Here is an 18110-nt window from a genome sequence, read left to right as displayed (position 1 = left end):
GTCGAAAGGTACATGTCCACTTCACAGTTACCGCGGCATATGATTTTTCCTAGACCAGTCTGCACAGGTCATGTTGACTGCTCTGCAGCCACTTGTGTAGTTTTTTAAGTTCTTAGGGGAACACAAGTTCACTCCAATATTGATTGATTGTAGGGTTTAGCGCGCCAATGCAACACAGGAGATGAGGCGCGCCGTAGTTGAGGGCTCCGGATTAATTTTTACCACCTGGGGATCTTTAACGTGCGCCGAAATCTCGTACACACACGCGTTTTTGCTTTTCGCCTCCATCAGAAAAGCGGCCGGGAATCGAACCCGCGACCTCGTGCTCAGCAGCGCAACGCCTCCACTGAGCTACCGCGGCGGGTTTCACTCCAATAAGCCTTTGTTTCATGAAGAAACCTGTGTCGTCCTCGCTATGTGACAGTATGCTGCTGCTGGTAGCCCGACCAGAGTGCAAGTCTAACCAAGCAAAATTTCATTCACGGTACTTGCAGGTCATATGAAACGACATAGCCCATCCTTCGCTGCGACTTTATAGGAGAAATCCGGCTGCATGAGTGCTCCACTTCCCCGCAGCGAAGTCCCCACCGGATTCGTGGAAACTTTTTGAATTTCCTTGTTTTTGTAAAAAGGTCCCACACCTAGAAACTCTAAGTACCAGACAAGTGTGACCCCAGACGGCATACCACTTGACCATTCAATTCGAGCAGCCAGCTGCACTGGTGCTATGCCCTCGCCCTGTCTTCCTTGCCGACACTGGCAGCAATGTGTTCTGGACATATGACCTGAGAAGTATGTCCCACTTCTCAGAACACCACATACCACTGCATTCGCGTACACATCAGTGTAGTTCGCAAAGATTTCGGGTTCTATAACATGTGCTATGGGGGTTTCAGATTGGTTTTACCCAATTTCACCTGCTTTCTCAGTTCCAGAAGTCGTGCAGCGGGTGTGTTTTTTCGGTTGTTTCGCAGGCGGCAAGCCGCGAGTGCAGTAGGTATAAGTTCCATTATCCATGGTGGAACCTACTCGCATTTGAAATAGCAGGATTTTTTTTGCATTGACATCTATGGACACTTCACGCACTGCTGTGGCTCAGTGGCTAAGGCGTTGTGTTGCTAAGCCCAAGGACGCGGGTTCGATCACAGCCTCGGTGGCTGCTTCACTGATGGAGGCAAAGTGACGCCTGTGTGTCGAGCAGGCCAGCGACAGGCGAGGCGTTGGCAGAAGACGGCAGCCACCAACGTAGGGAATGACAGACGTGCAACGGGAAAAAAAACAGGCACGAAATACGACGATCTCGGCAATCAAAGCAGCGAGGATGCCGGCGATGCCAAGGGAGGAAACCAAGATTGTAGTCTGACCACGAGGTGGAATACACGTGGCGAAGACGGGACTAGTTGTAATGGCCGCCACACACGTGGAAGCCGGGATCACTGAGGAGGCTTGAAAGGAAGACACTACGTGGATAAACGCGTTACAAAACATCATCGTCATCAGTATGCTGGAAGAAGAGAATGCAAGATGCTATGAAAGTATTCAAGGCATCGTCGTCAGGGGAAACCCTCACAAGGTGAGTGCATATCGCATGACCCGCACGACACAGTCAAAAAAGTGATTGGAGGCGTCCCGCAAAGCGAAACGCCGAGAGACGTAGACGGAAAACGCATCGGAACGTCCACAACGGTCATCGTAGCCTTCAGTGGAGGCGAGTTCCAACTATGGAACACCCTCATCAAGTTTCAGCTTTATCGCAAGTCAGTAGACGTGTGCCCCCAACACGTCCGGCTAGGACATCGGAAAGATGTGTGCCCAACACCAAATGAGCGGGTATGCAGAGGCTGCGGTGAAACATGCACGCCGAAGTGCAAGCTCTGTGGGTCGTTGTGCCAGAGCGCCCGGCACCAATTTCGTTGCACGGGGCGATGCGCCAACAGCGGGGTCGATTCACGCCTTCTCCAAACCAGACCAAACCGCCCGCGGCCGACAGGCCCAAACTTGCACCGCCGCAGAGTCGCCTCACCTTTTCCTGTCGTGTCGGCTCAGCCGAATCATGTATCCGGTAAACGACCGGTGGCCGTCATGCGGCCACATGCTTGGAGACGGCTTCATGGAGATGGCGACGGCGTCGCCTTCTCTTTCCTCATCGTGGCTGCTGGGCTGACGCAACCGCTTCGCCTCCATTCGTTGAATTTCAAACTTCGGCCAGCGAGAGTCCTGATTGGAGCGATTCAAACTTCTCGGGGCCGCAACGGACTCCCGGTGGTATAAAAACTCCCCCGGAGGCACAGCTAGAGTGCACTAGAAGTACACTCTAGCACAGCGAGGCGGCACTTTTCGGAGGCACCGAGTGGACAGGTGCTGTCGCCTTTGTGCTTGTCATGTAACGCTGTTGTTATCCTTGTACATATTGTATGTAAATGTTGCTTCAACTTTTCCTCGGCTCGAGAACTTCATCGCTCTTCTCTGCGCCGCGTTGATAGCGGACGGAGCAAGGCAACGCCGGCAGGAGTTCATGCAGAATTTAGATTTTGGGGGGGTGTCGGTGGGACGTTTGGGGGGGAGTGTTGTTGTTGTATAAATCCCTACGCACGGTGCTTGTGGTTGTGGAATCTTTTTGAGGAGGTGTCGAAGTCCTTCTGGGAGGGGGGGGTGTTAGGGGGGGTGTATAAATCCCTGAACGCCGGTACACCAGTGACTGCGCTCGGATGGCCAATCGCCACAATGGTGGCTGTGGCGAGAGGGCCCAGTCCCAACAGTGTACCAGCGCTCGGAAGGCCAGTCCCAACAAAGCTCAGCGTGCAGTCCAACTGGAGAGACTCACTGCAACAAAGGCCGGAAGAAAAATACTGGAAAATCTAAACATCACGTATCACAGGCAGCAAGGTCCCAAATGATAAATACCGGACAAAGCCAGAAGATGCATCAGGGGTGGACCCTCTACCCCGGAACATGCATCCAGAACATAATGCGGGCAGAAGGCAAGCCAGAGCGAAAGCCATGGTGGATACACCCGCAACGAATAAACATGTCAGATATGTGGACGCGGCGGAGTACGCCAGAAGAGACAGCTATGCCATGGTAGTGATGGACAACGAAGGGAACACAAGAACAGTAGCCAGCGTGGACTGTAAGAAGGCTGAAGAAGCCGAATAAATATCCATTGCCTTCGCCCTTGCTGATCAAGACTGAAGGACAGTCATCAGTGACTCAAAACTAGCAGACAAGAACTATGCCAAAGGAAGGATCAGCCCTACGGCCGCAAACATCCTAGAGACGCAAGAAACAGAAAAAAAAACGTCAGACGTCAGAATCTGGTGGATACCAGCACACACCGGAAAAGTATCGGAGAAAAACACAAACCACAACGAAACGGCAAATGCTCGGGCGTGATAGCTAACGGACCGCATCCGAGAGGAATGCCCAGAGCTGTGGTACATCAACAAAGACAGAATGACAGGATACGAAGAAATAACCAAAATATACAGACTGGCAGGAAGAGAACTACTACGACCAACACAAGAGCCTGAACAGGAGGCCGGATGTCCTCTCCAGACAACTACAAACAATTGAACGCTACCGAACCCAGCACTACTACACAAGATGTACCAGGACACGTACCCAAACGACAACTGCAAGGTATGCCGCGATGAAAGAGCCACCATGGAAAACATTCTGTGGGATTGCAAGCATCCGGATGAAGCGCAAAGACGAATGTTCCTGCCGTCGCTCGAATGGGCAACACGGGCGGACCGCAGACCAAGAAACACGACTCAAGGCCATCCAGCGGGTCTTCGAGGGGCTATAGCAAGGGAAGGGACTCGGCGAACCTGAAAAGGCGAGTCGAGACACTTGCTGGAGCGCCAAGAAGGCGACGTAGGCCGCCTAAAGCGCGCGCGCGCTTTACTGCAGGTCAAATAAACGTTTTCCAATCTAATCAAATCGGACCAGACCAATAACTCATCCAACGTGCATACGTATATTCCTGGCAAGTTTGCGGGTTTTGGCAGCTTCTAACGCCGGGAACTGACTTTTGCCTTTGGTAGAGGCTGGGATATGAAGCGTGGCACAGTACAGGCCGACGCAGTCTGCTATGTCGAAACCCCTGTCTGCTAGCACGACGTCGCCATCCGTGAGCTTGTCAAGCAGACCACACTGCTCTGTGATATGCTTGTAACTTGTTCTTCCTCCCTTCCCTTCTGATATGCATGTTATTGAGCGTTGGGGCTCAAGCCTATTAAGAATTTTGCGCTGTTGCTGCCTTTGTATTGAGACCATGTCTCGCTCCTTGGCAGCAAAGATGGTGGCCGTTCACGCTTCATCTCAAAGCAGTGCACTATTATGGCCACCGTGCTGCCAAAAGTCCACAAATGCCTGTGGCATTGTCCTCTGCAGCTCTCTCCGCGCTGGCCACAATATTTGCGACTTACGTCGCCATACGGAACAAAGAAGCCGCCTTTCCACGATCCGGCTTATAGTAGAATGTAAGTCTCTAAATTTGTAGACAAGGTCCTTGAGAAGGAGGTTTCATTTCAGCTTCCTAAAAAAAACAACTCCTATAATTTCGCCAAGCCATTTTAAGGTGTGTGCCTGACTGCAACTTCGACAAGCTGAAAAATTACTAAAAGGAGCGCAAAGTTGGCTATGCCTGCAAAAAAACATTAGCATCATCTTGTCGGAGTAATGCCTCTTTCACCTCAAAGCCATCTTTTTTTTCCCGTTAGAAGGCACACTTCACTAGCCAACCTCTGGCTGTCGGTGTCTGGCGAGTGCGATACAGCCTCTTGCTGGCCTTTTTGCTGCTCTATGGTGCGGAGCTGGCAGGTCAGCCTTTCATTTTCAGAGCTAGCAAATACGCCCCAGTGATCTCCACCTGAACCTCTGCATCTGCAAGAACAATTAAAACCACGGTGTCAATTGACAGCAGTTCTAAACAGGCACCATTTGTGTTAAGAGAAGGCTGGCATCACAAGAATACATTTTGATGGTCTCTCGTTCAGTGACCCACGTGGCAGCGTATGTACGTTTCCGGGTGCAAAATGCATGGGTTGTGGCTCCCTACTGAACTCGTGTCTTCTGACATAGATGAATCAGCAGTTGAACGGTCGGTTGTGGTGGTCGATTTCCTGCTGCGCCGCTTCACGCGTTCGCAGCATTCTGTTCTGCCGAGGATGCCTTGGTCACCGCCATCGTATCTTAGGTGCGCGCTAGGTGCTTAGTCTGGGTTGCTTTTCTGGGTTTCTGTCATACATTACATTTGATGGCTTTTGTGCAAACAATACAGGTTTGAGGATTTTTTTGTCAATGTTTACTCTGATACAAGTCCTATCAAGCTGCAATCCACTAATCAGGGTGTCTAAGTCTACTAGCCGCAGAAGGGCAAGCAAAAACGCGTGTGCCACGCTGTGCTGAACATAATCGTCATGCGTGAACTTCGGTCGCGGCTAGAAATGCGCTTGCAGAAAGGAACTGTCAAGGGGAGATGCTCTTGGAAAATACTTTTTAATAGTTAAGCCAGGAGGCCAAAATTTGCACAGCTTTAAAGATTCAGCTCCTTTTTTCTAACATGGAATGAGATTTCGTATAGCTGCTCTGGATTATTTAAAAGATATCTAGACGTCAACACACATGGAATAAGTAATTGTAGGTGGCAGTGCCTTTCCAAGAGTTCATTTTATCTATGAACGGAGTACAGATTGAAACTTTACCTTGCAATATGTCGTTTTCAAGCACGTGAACCCTGAGAGTGCACTACCATCTCTCACATGAAAGGTTCTCTCCGACCCGTAACTAGCAACGGTGTTTAACATAATGCCAGGAACACCGAATGCTTTCACGTCATTAAGGATCCTGTATAGCCAAGCGGTGATAGGCCTTCTCATGGTCAAAAAACGGTGTTACAGAAAACTGTTTACGCACGAAGGCATCCTTGATGTACGATTTAAGTGCCACGAGTTGGTCGTTCGTGGATCTTCCCGCCCTGGAGCCATACCTCAATAAACTACACAATAAACTACAATATTACACAAGTCTCCTATTGGTCATCTTCTCGAGAAGCTTGCACAGGTAGCTGGTCAGGGCAAAGGGTCGATAACTTGAGGGGAAGACGGGTCCTTCCCTTCTTTCAGAAAAGCCACTGCAATGGCCTCCCTCAAAGACTTTGGAAGCTGCCCCGAAAGCCGTACTTTGTTATATAAATAAAGCCGTGTTTCAGTTCTGTCTGCATGTAAGTGTTGAATCATTGTGTACGCAATGTTGTTTGCGCCTGGAGCTGAAGGCCTACAAGTGGCAAGAGCAAACTTAAGCTCATGAAGTGAAAAGGGAGACTTATACGACGTTATACCTTAACCACTTGACCACGAAGGCAAAAGCATGTGTGGTCGAAAACTCATTCATAAATGCCTGTTTATGTTTGTAGTCCATCCCTTCAGTCTCTAAATGATTTATAAAACACTCCGGCTTTAACAACCAACATCCCAAGCAGCAGAGGCGGATTGCCAATGGTAGGAAAACCAATGGGTCCCCATTGGCTTCCCTGCTATCGGCCACTCATCGGTAACTCGGCTGAAAGAATGATTGAGCGCCACGCAAATGGCGACCGGAAGTAACGTCACACGGACAGCGCATCGGAGGTCAAGCTTCAGCAGGCGGATTAAAGCGCATTTTGGCCTTGCGCTTGCCGAGCCCGTGGCGGCGACGGTTGGAGCGGTGAACTGGCCACAACGCAGCAAAAAGTAGTTGCCGAAAGAGCCACAGCTCCGTGCCACGAAACAAAGCCCACTCAAATTAAAGTACAGCGTATTCAAAATAGCGTGCGAGATAGTGTTACACGTTCTCTAGGAATGGGTCATTTGTGTGTTCTAACGCAACGGTGTCCGTCGGACAACTTGAGCGTTGTGCCTTTGCGCGTTCTTTTTCTCGGCGGCTCGGCGGGCGGGCGGTCGCGTCGCTGCGACGTCTCCGTCTCTTTTGTGGCGTTGAAACCGCCGTAGTTGTCCTGTACGTGTCTGTGATGTGCGTTTTTGTGTCAGTGGCTGTGTTTGAAGTATACCTGACTAGTGGAATAACATCGTTTGCCTGCTGCGGCCGGCTGCTGAAAACGTGAAACACCATTTAATTTTTCCTTGCGCGGTACGGGAGAGCTCGCACTCGTTCCCGCCAAAACTTCAGCTGTCGTTTATAACAATTGGCGCGTGTGAGTGCTGCTTAGTGTTGGTCCTTGCGAAGAATTAAGTGGTCACATACAGGTGCTTCCATTTGTGGGACGCCACTTATAACTATCCTCTTTCCGGCTTTGTCTTTTCCGAACAAGCGGCCGTGCACCCACTGCAGGTACACGACGTTCAGCATGCGTTTAAACAAGACTAGTGTGCAGTATAACAGTTACGGATTTATTAAGCTGGCCTCAATAAACTCTAGTAATATTTAAGCTTTCGTTTCATCATTTTCTTGAGCAACGTAAAGATATTGTCGAGCGACAAAGTAATTACACCGCCGCTGGGCTTCATCGGTTTCGCTCGCATCTGGCGCGTCCGACGAGGCAGAAGTGAGCGAAGGCGACAGCAACGCTGTAACCAGTTTAATACCCAATCAGGTTTGTAGCGTCGTTTTAATGGTCCTTTATTTGGTTACCACTTAAAAATTTAGCGCATTAAAGGTTACAAGGCTGTTCATCTACCTCCAAGTTGGCATATATATGTCTTGCAAAAAAAGGGGGGACGTTCGTGCGTTCCGAACCCATTGTGTAGTGCGTTGCCTTCTAGTCTGATCCCGCGTCGTTAGAAAACAAAACTTACGCTAGTGAAACGTTTACGGCACAACATTTCAGTCGCGATTAATTAATTATGTGACTACAGTAGCCTCAACCAAATTTCACGAAACCGCTGGCGTATTGCTTTGTCTATTGGACTTTTTTTTCATATTAGCTTGCGCGATTGCGATAAGTGTGAGGACGATTTCCGGTGAAATTTCGGGCTGTTTTCTCAAGAACGACCCAAGTAACTGCTACCGTAAAACGCAGTTTTGAAAAATAGATAGTGCAGTACGTTTCATGTTTCACAGGGAGTGCTAACATGCTAATTAGGCTGAATATTTTTGCACGTGTATGCATTAAGGATGGGGTTAAGTGCTGTATTTAGTAAACAGGGTGTTTTTACCATTTTAGTGAACGCTTTTTTTTTTTACTTATTACAGGCGCTACAACGTAAACGTGTTTCCCGTGGACAAGTGGCGGATGCAGCAGAGAGAACAAGCCTTCCAAGCTGGACTATTCTATAATGCCGTTGAACTACATTGTGATCTTGGCAGGTCGGCGAATTACCGGGGAGGAGGGTCTTTGTTTTCATTTACCTGAATGCTTCGGTTTTGTAGGCACCTGAAACAGTTAAACGAAGCATTTATCTGTTCGCGCTTTACGAGCAGCGCTTTTTTTATTTTTCTCGACTATTGTGTTTGTGTCTGCTTTCGTGTTTGTATTTTGAACAATTATTCTTGCAACTGTTAAGACAGGTTTCTCGTAAATTTGGTGTTTATAATAAAAAAGTAAGCAAAGAGACATGATGTGTTGTGTTGCTCAATTATTTTTGGCAAGTCACGTATTGCTTCGCAAAGTTGATGCAGTTTATTGTGCCTCGCGGTCCGATTTCTGTTTTATACATGCCATTGTACAGGAAAACATTCATCGAGTGCGCTTTCAATAAATAATGCGCACTTGCTAAATTTCCTGTATAATGGCATGTATAAAGGAGAAATCGCGCCGGAGGCAACTCATAAAATAGGCATTAGCCATAACGACTGGCCACAAAGCCAAAAATGTGCATGAAATAGCGTGGGGTCCATCCGTAGGCATTATCATGGCAACATACTTTGCCAAGCGTTGTCCAATATTGGCCTTCCAGAGCTTGGCCAATTGTTAGCTTGTCACCTTTCTCAGTGTTACGATTGAGCCCGCCGTTGGGCTTTGTTTAAACTCTCCTCGGCTGTGCGGCGACGCCTCCACTACGTGCGCCTTTCGAGCAGGCACCCCCGGGTCGGTGACTCATGCTTTCACGTCTCGACAAGCCTGGGTCTCTGGCGCCTATCTTTCGGCGCATTTCAAACTTCGGTGGTTGCCGACGAGGCAAGCTTCTTCAGCGCACCCCAAGGACACGGAAGCCCCGCGTCCGCAGCGGAGTCCTCTCTCCCCTCTCTCGGACTCGGCGTGTGCTGCTACTACCGACTGCTCACGAACTCTGGAAAGAGCGTTGTGTGTGTCTGTGACGTTCGTGGCGTGTGCACAATCTAGAGGGAACGCTGTTTTGACCGTTAGCGCTTTGGTTATAAATAGACCCCGCCCAAGCCTGTATTTTCATTCTTGTTTGAGCAGTGAATCAATGCTGTCACTCTGCTGGAGTCCTGTACTGTAACCTCGTCCGTCGGGGCATTGTTCTTTGGCTTCGGCTCACCTCTCGCTATGAGGTAAGCAGTTACGTTTTGCTTACGGCTTCTAGACTTCTTCACGGCTGCAACATTGGCTGGCCTGTCGCTTCAAACCACGCTACCACACGTATGTCGGAGTCGACGGAGTTCTGCTCAGGTCGGCCTTCCCGCACGCAACACCAGGCACTAGCCAATAATGGCAGCCGAGGTTTTGCCAAGGTCGGACACATTGGCCACTGATGATTTGGCATGCTTGGGCTTCGAAATTTCTGCTGCTTGGGTTCCTGTTACAACTTCTACAGTCAGCCATATCCAATCGACCTGTCATTACCAGTCTTCTTTCTTGGCAGATAACAGTTCCTCTGGGTGTAAGTGAAGCTCCATGGCACAGCACTGCATTTCACTCTCTACTTTCGCACATTCATAGTAAAAGATGAGTTGGTAATAATAGCCCAGTACTCAAAATTTCTTCAATAAACTGGTCATGTAGCAAATGCACAATTTAAGCCATCGGCCGTCAAGTCAGGGAGTTCGTATCAGTCATGTTGGACGATATGGGAGCAAGAATATTGGGATCATATGTGGGAGCAAGAAACCTGAGCAAGAATATTGGTTAACAGAATGACAGTTTAGACCGAAGCGAAACGGTAAAAACGGTTTGCCGATACGCGGCTCCCTAACCCTTTTGCTGTCACTGACGTGCATGAACGTTTTTTGCATTTCCCCTCGGCGGTGCCCGAACGTACCGACGTACCCGTACGTTCTCCACTGTGCGTTCAAAAATTCGCGCCATAGCGCAAAGCTGGCGCACCTGGACTGTTCGCGCAATGTTTCGAATCTTTCTAGTAGCTCGTATTTTCACTCGCAAGCTCTTACGATGGTATACGGAGCGACCGTGTCGACCCTTTTCTGCCGAGAGGCATAGTCGCTCCGCGCGCTGTACTGTGTCGGGATGAGTGACCATGCGGCACGCGTGCGATCCAGTACGGGTGCAATGGTTGTCGTGCCATCCGCAACAGATTTCAGGGTTGTTTTTTATTATTCCGTTCCCGCGTCTGCTACGGCGCACCAGGTAAGCCCAGCACGCCGTTGCCTCTCCACGCCGTTGCCTCTCCATGACTTAATCGCGGCTTTTGCTCGCCAGTCGCGCCCTCACTTGCCGCGGTCGTCAGCAAACTAGGTTGTATCAATGTTGTATCCCCTTTTTATCTGCCATCGTGCCTGCCATCTACCATGCTCCTTCCCTTCCCATTGCGGTGCGGGAAGGGAAGGAGCATGTGTATATAGGGCCCCCTGTGTTCATGCTCTCAAAGCCCTCGGCTGTCATAAGCGCCAATGGTGCTGGACTGGAAGAGGCCGGACTAGTCCCAACAGCGCCCGTCACCACGTCCTCCACGGGCTCCGCAGAAGTTGCGGTGGGGTGCTCGGCTGTGGATGGCAGCTCAGCAAGACGACGAACCACTGTAGAGGCAGGAGCTGCTGGCTGCTCAGATGGGGTTAATGACAGCGACACATCAGCTAGGCTGCATTGTGTTGCAGTACTGACCAAACGTCGCCGAAACCCCGGCGGGCGGCATCTGCATAGGATGCAGCCGAAAACATCTTGTCCTTTTGGTGTGCCTAAGGGAAACATATTTTCGGTTTCTTTGATCTGAATGATCTCTTTTTCTTTCTTGAAAGATGGGCAAGATCGTGAGTATGCAGCGTGTGAGCCATTGCAGTTCGGACAATTCATGATTGTGTTTTCGCAGTCATCAGAAGAGTGATCATTTTCGCCACATTTCGCGCAGGTGAGCTTGCCACGGCAAGCTAGAGTTCCATGACCGCAGTGTTGACATTTAAAGCATTGCCTCGGGTTTGGAATGTAGGCGCGTACACGACATCTAAAAGCTGCCTGTACTGTCTCGGGCAGCATAGAGCTAGCAAATATTAGGATGATGTGTCGGGTCTTGATCTCAGCTCCATCTCTTCTCATAATAATTCTTTGGACGCCAACAACGCCTTGGTCATGCCCTCCAGGAGATCATCATCTGTCTCATGGAGGAGTTCCTTGTCAGACACAGCACCTTGTAGTGTTTAGTGTGCGGTGTGGCGTAACGGTGACGGTCAAGTTGGCAATTTGTTCTTGCTTCATGAGGTTCTCGCTTCGGTTTTTTCGCATAACCAGAGGGCATCTTTTTGGCGTTGTAGTCTTTGCCAACAATGTTTTCAGTACACTTTGCAATTAAGAAGACTGACAGGTCAGTGATAGGTTTTTCGTCGGTCGAGTGTACAACTCAAAGCTGCCTGAGGTGGTTGGGTGCAGAGTGCGACCCCTTTTAGGAGGTCGATCAGGGTGTTTTGCGGGAGTTGAGAAAATAGCCATAGAACCAATTCGGTGGCAAAGCCAGTCGCCCACCACCGAGCCCAACAATGGAACATGGCTTTGAAGCACACGTTACTGTACCTTGCCACTATAACCCTATGGTCGGAAGCTAAGGTGACGTCCTCGCACAGGGTTAACCCTGCCGCCTCGAGAAGAATGGAGAAATGTGGAAGAGAAAAGACGACAGTACAGCGTTAGGAAAGAAAATAGGAAAGGGAAAGAGTGAACAGGACAGGAAAAGGCGACTGGCTGATTCCCTCCAGACGGGTCATATACTGGGGGCACCGTCTACGAGAAGCAGACAAGTTCAAAGATGCTAGCGTGCGTCGAGCTTGAGCGCCCATGCAGTAAAGTGTTCATACCCGGACCTCATCTCTAGCTCAGTGCAGTCCTGTAGCGTATGCATAGTCTTTGAACTGCTTAATCCAGGTACCCCACGCACTTGGGATGGCGAAATCGAAGCTAGGTGGCGGGTATGCGCTATTACGTTTCGTCTACTTTCCAACGGGGGCGTGGCCCTCGGGGCCGCTGACATCTCTGACGTCGACGGCGCGGCGCCGTCACATCCGCTGCACGCTTTGCAGTGGCAGCATCTGCCCCAAATAAATTTGACGATTTACCTGTAGAACTCCTAAACTGTAAACGAGAACATATGCGCTTTTGAGATGATTACGTTAGGCACCGAAAAATTTTCAAATCCACACCCGCATCCATTGCAAAGTCACGCTCTAGTCTAGCCGATCCGCTGAGCGAAGAAAAATGTCGTACACTGTGTATGCTGTAGCTGCTGCGCCGTAAAGTTTCGCTGAGCTGTGCCAGCTGTGCTACCACATAACCCCTCGCTGGGTTGGGTGGGTGGTGGACTGTGATGAAAGTGTGCCGTGTGCTTCATAAGCCGTTGTATTGTGAGATGCTGAGAAACCGTGCGAGATTCCCAGCCCAACTTTCCGAACCTGCGATCGTCCATTTCATCGTCAAAGAATTTACTGCGTGACTTGATGTGTTCGCTTCTTTTTTGCTTTTTATTTACGCATCACGGTGTGCTCGACGCCTGAGCGAGCATGTTTCGTATGCCCAAACGCATCGCCGCTTACCTTATGGTTTTCTTACCGACCAAGGCGGAGTGACACTGTGTTCGTGTATCCTCTCTGCAAGCATCAAACAAAGCTTATCATCTCAGGCTAATCAAGCGTACAAGGTTCCCACGAGTTGAATACGTTGAATAATGCCTTTAACAATGCCTTTAAGACGAAAAATAGCGTGTTGTACTTCCTAAATTAAAAGATAATGCCGACGCCGGCGCCGCTCTTTTTCGTATTGTAGCAAGCACACTTGTTTAATTAAAATATATTGCACAATTGTCCAGTTTTGAATATGCTTTTGTTTCCCTTTTAAATTGCATGAAGTTACTAATAACAATGTATTAGTAGCTTTTTGCGAAACTGCGGCTTGCGTTAAAATGCGTGCTACGAGGCTTTCGGCTGCGGTCAGCTGCGGTGGCATGCCTGCGGTGGGAACCGCTGTGTCGTTCCAGTTTCTGGTGCTTCAGGCATGTAATTTGACTGCTGGTAAGCTGCCTGCTTTCTGTCCGGGAATTGGAATGTAGTGTGCCAGCTCTGTCAAGCAACTGTTGGTGGGTGATCCTCTTACCGGCAGTTGTGGAAAGCCAAATATCGTGCTGTGCTTCGTAACTCCTGAAAAAGTGGTGCGCAGCATTGTTATCTTGTGCGAACGCTTCTTTTTTTTGTGGGATAGAGGCATTCAGTGGGCAGGTGCCGTGCCTGACGTTGACTGTTCTAGATGACGAACAGCTGTATTGCTTTCATTGCCGATGTGTTTCAAGCTGTACCCAAAAGGTCGACATGTCAACAGTGGACCTGTATTGTCTAATATTAATCGGCGCTTCCCACTAAGTTTCTCTGTATTTGTCTCATGCGTTACCAAACAAATACCAATTGAGCTATTTAAATCCAGCCCTGTAAAACCGGCTTCACTAAGCACAAACGCATTGCTAGAAAGACATCTAATAAGGGGAAATATAAGCAGTGTGACAACAAAATGTGGGGTTCCAAAGCCTTTTTTAAATGCCCAATTAGTGCATTACGTCACGCTTTTTATTCCTACCGGGTCTGAAGGTACGAGTCTATCATAATTACGCATGTTAATTTGCCTGATTATGTGTTTACATAGCATGTATTACGTACTGCCCCTTTTTTTCATTAAGGGCCGACTTGCCAAAGAATGCTGACACATTAACACTGTTACACTTCTCGTCATTGAATTTTTTAGTGAAAAGAACTGCTGAAATGACCCCTTAAATGCTGCTCATCCGATACCGTTTTCACAATTTTCACATCAGTTCTTACAGTGTCCACCATGTGCCCCTAGCATACAGCCAAAGACTTGTTGAGGCATGCACAAAAAATTTTGATGCATATCAAATAATTGGGTACCACTGCATAGTTACATGTTCTCTGAGCATGCTTAGACTGGAGCTCTCCATTGCAAAGTACTCGTTTGGTGCATAAGGGTGTGAATTTTGTGAAGCAACCAGTCTCGCAAAAACAATTTTATGTTAGCTGAAAGCCTGGTTTCTGATTACTCTGGTTTCTGTTGGCGCCACGTGCCCGGTCTTGAAGAAAAATTTCGAGTATGGCAGGCAGTGTGATAAGCGAATAACAAAAAATGGGGCAGCTGTCTGCTCTTCGAACAGCCTAGCAAAAATGACGGCAGCAGCGGCCTTTGCTTAGTGCGCATGCGGCCACTTTCGCCGAGTTTGCCGTATCACTCCATCACGAGGCGCTGATCGACCGAACGGTCGATGCTCCGGTGATATTGGTAAAAAAATTGGACGGGCGTACATTGTTGGCAGCTGTTTGTCTTGTGTTACTCTCCGATAGTACATCTTAAGCACCTGTTTGTTTTGTGTCACTTATTGATTTTGTTTAGCTGGACTTGTCCTGCCACCAATTATTTCTAATATTTTAGGACGTTCAGTTTCCATTTTTAATGTTTGTTTGCACTGCCTGTGATGTGTAAGGCGGCAAATGTGGCTTTTAAACACAGATTTCCTGGGCACATTATTCTCACCATATTGCACATAGCTTGTTCTTAGCTTATGAACCTATGATTCCAAGCTATTGCCTTCAAACCTACCGCAAAAACGTTAGTTATATCGGGGTGTCAGCTCAGACAAAGTTATGAATCTATGTGGTACTGAGGATTCTTTCAGGCATGCCGCTTGTTGCATCTTAAGTTGTCGGATACACAGAGATAACCCAGATGAAGAGAAGGACGGACCAAGGGGGCAGCCTTAGTCTGAACAAGGAAGTCGAGGATGGTGCCTGGAAAGCCGAGAAGGAAGAAGTCGGGGATACTGAACCGGCCTATCGTGTCCAGTCGGTAAGACCAACGTTGGTGACCACAATGTGGAGAAGGCATTGTTATAATCCGGAAAGAAGAATGCTTTAGCTGAAAGTAAAGAACAGCTTGTCAGCAACTAAACACAAGGCTTTTAAATGAAGCAAAGACGGTGTTGGATACTCCTGATGTGGAAAGTTCAGGCTCACTCATAGAGTGGCTGCAGTCCAATAACAATGAGTTGAGCAAGCTGAATGCCGAGGTAAAAAATGTTTACCTGACGACGAGTTTGACATACAGTAGAATCTCGATAAACGGAAATCGCTTAAACGGAATTGCCGCTTAAACGGAACAGTCGCCTGTAAGTTGGTTGGTTTTGTATTCAGATAACGCCAAAAAACTCTTGGTAATCAGAACTAAAATTTCCGCGCCACCGTGTAAACGGAACTAGAAATGGAACTTCTTATGAAACCCATCGGGATGAGAATCAGCTTTCTACGATTCCGGCTGTTTTGTTTTTGTTTTAGTTTTTCTTCCATGTTTTTTTGACCTCATTGGTCTCGTAAGCCTCGTCTCATTAGTGGTCAGCCGTGTTAGCGCAACGAATGCAACATCGCAGTTCTTGTTCCAGTCGTTTGGTCTCGGTTCAAGGCGGTCAGGTTACAGGGCTTAGCTCCTTCTGCCTTGTTTGTGCCATCGTGGTGCTATTCGCACTTCATTACCGCGTTGCCGTATTCTACATTCGGTGGCTCGTAATAATCGCGAAGTTGAGGCCTCTAACCTCCGTGAAGACGCTGTTTGAAGGACTCAAATAAAGATAATTGATGCATTTTGTAGTGCACAGCGACTAATTGTTGCCAAATCAACTTTGTAAATGCTGTGCCTAAACCTTTTTTTAGTTTTCTTGCTTTATAAAAAACTATCAGCTACATTCACCTCCTACTGCTTAGAGTTCCATGAAATGGTATGAAGAGTGCATACGCACACAAATGTGCACTTTTACACATCTGTCTCGGTAAACGGAACTCCTGTTAAACGGAACTAATTTTTTCGGTCCCTTGAAGTTCTGTCTATCGAGAGTCTGCTGTAATTATGAGGTACGATGACGCCACCGAAGGCATGCTGGGCTAGCTAAAGGCTAAGAAGAGAACGGAGTGTAATTAGGATTAATGATTAATAAATACATATTACAACAACAAGAGATCGCTATGGAATGGTCAACGGCTGCCGGAATCGACAGCCCCAGCACTTTCTGTAGTGTATTCTCAGAGTGACGAGTGTCATCTCCATGGAAGCTCCATGAAGCTCCCAATGCTGCAGCTCCAAACATTTAGTGGGGAGTTGTGCCAGTGGCTCAGCTTTTGGACGCAGTTTAAAGGAGCCATGAAGACAAATACGAAGACAAAGTTAGATGGGCAGATGAGATCAAGAAGTTTGCAGAGATAAATTGGTCACAGTTGGCACAGGACCAGGGGAATTGGAGAATAATGAGAGAGGCCTTTGCCCTGCAGTGGGCGTAGACAGGCTGGTGATGAAGACAAATACAAGTTTATTTTATTCGAAAGATTTCGTGTTTTATCGTGCCCCAGCGCTTGTCCGGATGTGAACGATGCTTTATTCACTGAGAAATTAAGTTAAAATTTTGATTTTCCCGCAAAATTGTGCGTTTTCGTGGTCTGCATAGACATCACAGGAGCCGTCCTCTGTGCAGCCGATTGGGAAGCCTTGTTTACCGGTTATTGAACCTAGATGGCACCATCATACAGTTGCTGGCCATTTTCTGCCTTTGGTTTGTTTTTGACCGCATTTAAACCGGGCTTGTTTTTGTTCAGGGAGAAAAGAATCGTTTCGTGAAACATAGTGCTCGCTTGACAGATATGGTTGCATAAGACACCATTGCTTGCGTCAATCGGCCAGTGTCGTCAAGCCTCGCAGTCCTGTGCAGCTACACCAAGCATAGTGTGCACAGTACCAACAGCAGTACGCATCGGTACTTCTGTGTGCTTTCATAACTTCCACTGTTTGTCCGCCCATTATTACTACTTTAAAAAGAATGTGCACTAAAATTAAGCGCAAATAGCTCGTTCACCAAGCTTATAAGCTCTACCTAATTTGCGTTTGCTTTTGCCGGCCTCCACCAATCCCAGAGCTGGCTGGTATGACATCATAGGTTTTGTTGTGGAAAATGAGCTAGTGAGTCGCATGGCCATTCTCTTTTTTCCTAATTACATAGCTTTTTGAGCGAAGTTTATGTAAAGTGGTGTCAGTATGATTCTAACGAGGCAATCGTTTGAATGAACCAAACTTGTGTTTTCTCTTCATGGCTCCTTTAAAGCAGCTATCCACAAAAATCCCAGCCTTAACAGTAGACAAAAGTTTCATTACCTTTGGTCGCTGCTGCATCCATTGCCAGACTGCAACCGACGTTACCCAGACGCCGTGGAAATTCTATTGCGACACTTTGGTGACACGCCGGATTCTACAGGAATATCTGGTACAGCTTCGATCGCTCCCTTCAGTGGTGTCATCGAATAATGTTGGCGGGCTCCAGCGAATGCTGGACCACGTGCAGTGTCACGTGCGTGGTCTGGCAGCCCTGAAGGTTTCTTCACACGTACTTTACGATGATGACAAGCGTGCTTCTGACATTTTAAGCAAACACTACATCGCAGTGGGTGGCTAAGGCGTTGTGCAGCTGAGCCCAAGGACGTGAGTTCGATTCCTGGCGGCGGCAGCCGCTTTTCTAATGGAGGCAAAATGCAAAAATGCCTGTGTTCGAGATTTTAGTGTGCGTTAAAGATCCCCAGGTGGTCAAAACTAATCCAGAGCCTTCCACTGCGGTGTGCCTCATCGCCTGTGTAGCATTGGCTCGTTAAACCCCATAATCAGGTCGCGTGGGTTTGTCGTATGCGGCTCGTATGCGGCAACAGTGTTGTTTTCGAATAAAGTTGCATAGATTACATAAAGC

This window comes from Haemaphysalis longicornis, unplaced genomic scaffold (assembly GCF_048455015.1).
Source record: "Haemaphysalis longicornis isolate Haplotype H1 unplaced genomic scaffold, Haemaphysalis longicornis Haplotype H1 scaffold_10, whole genome shotgun sequence".
Classification (NCBI taxonomy): domain Eukaryota; kingdom Metazoa; phylum Arthropoda; class Arachnida; order Ixodida; family Ixodidae; genus Haemaphysalis; species Haemaphysalis longicornis.
This window is presented reverse-complemented; position numbering follows the sequence as displayed.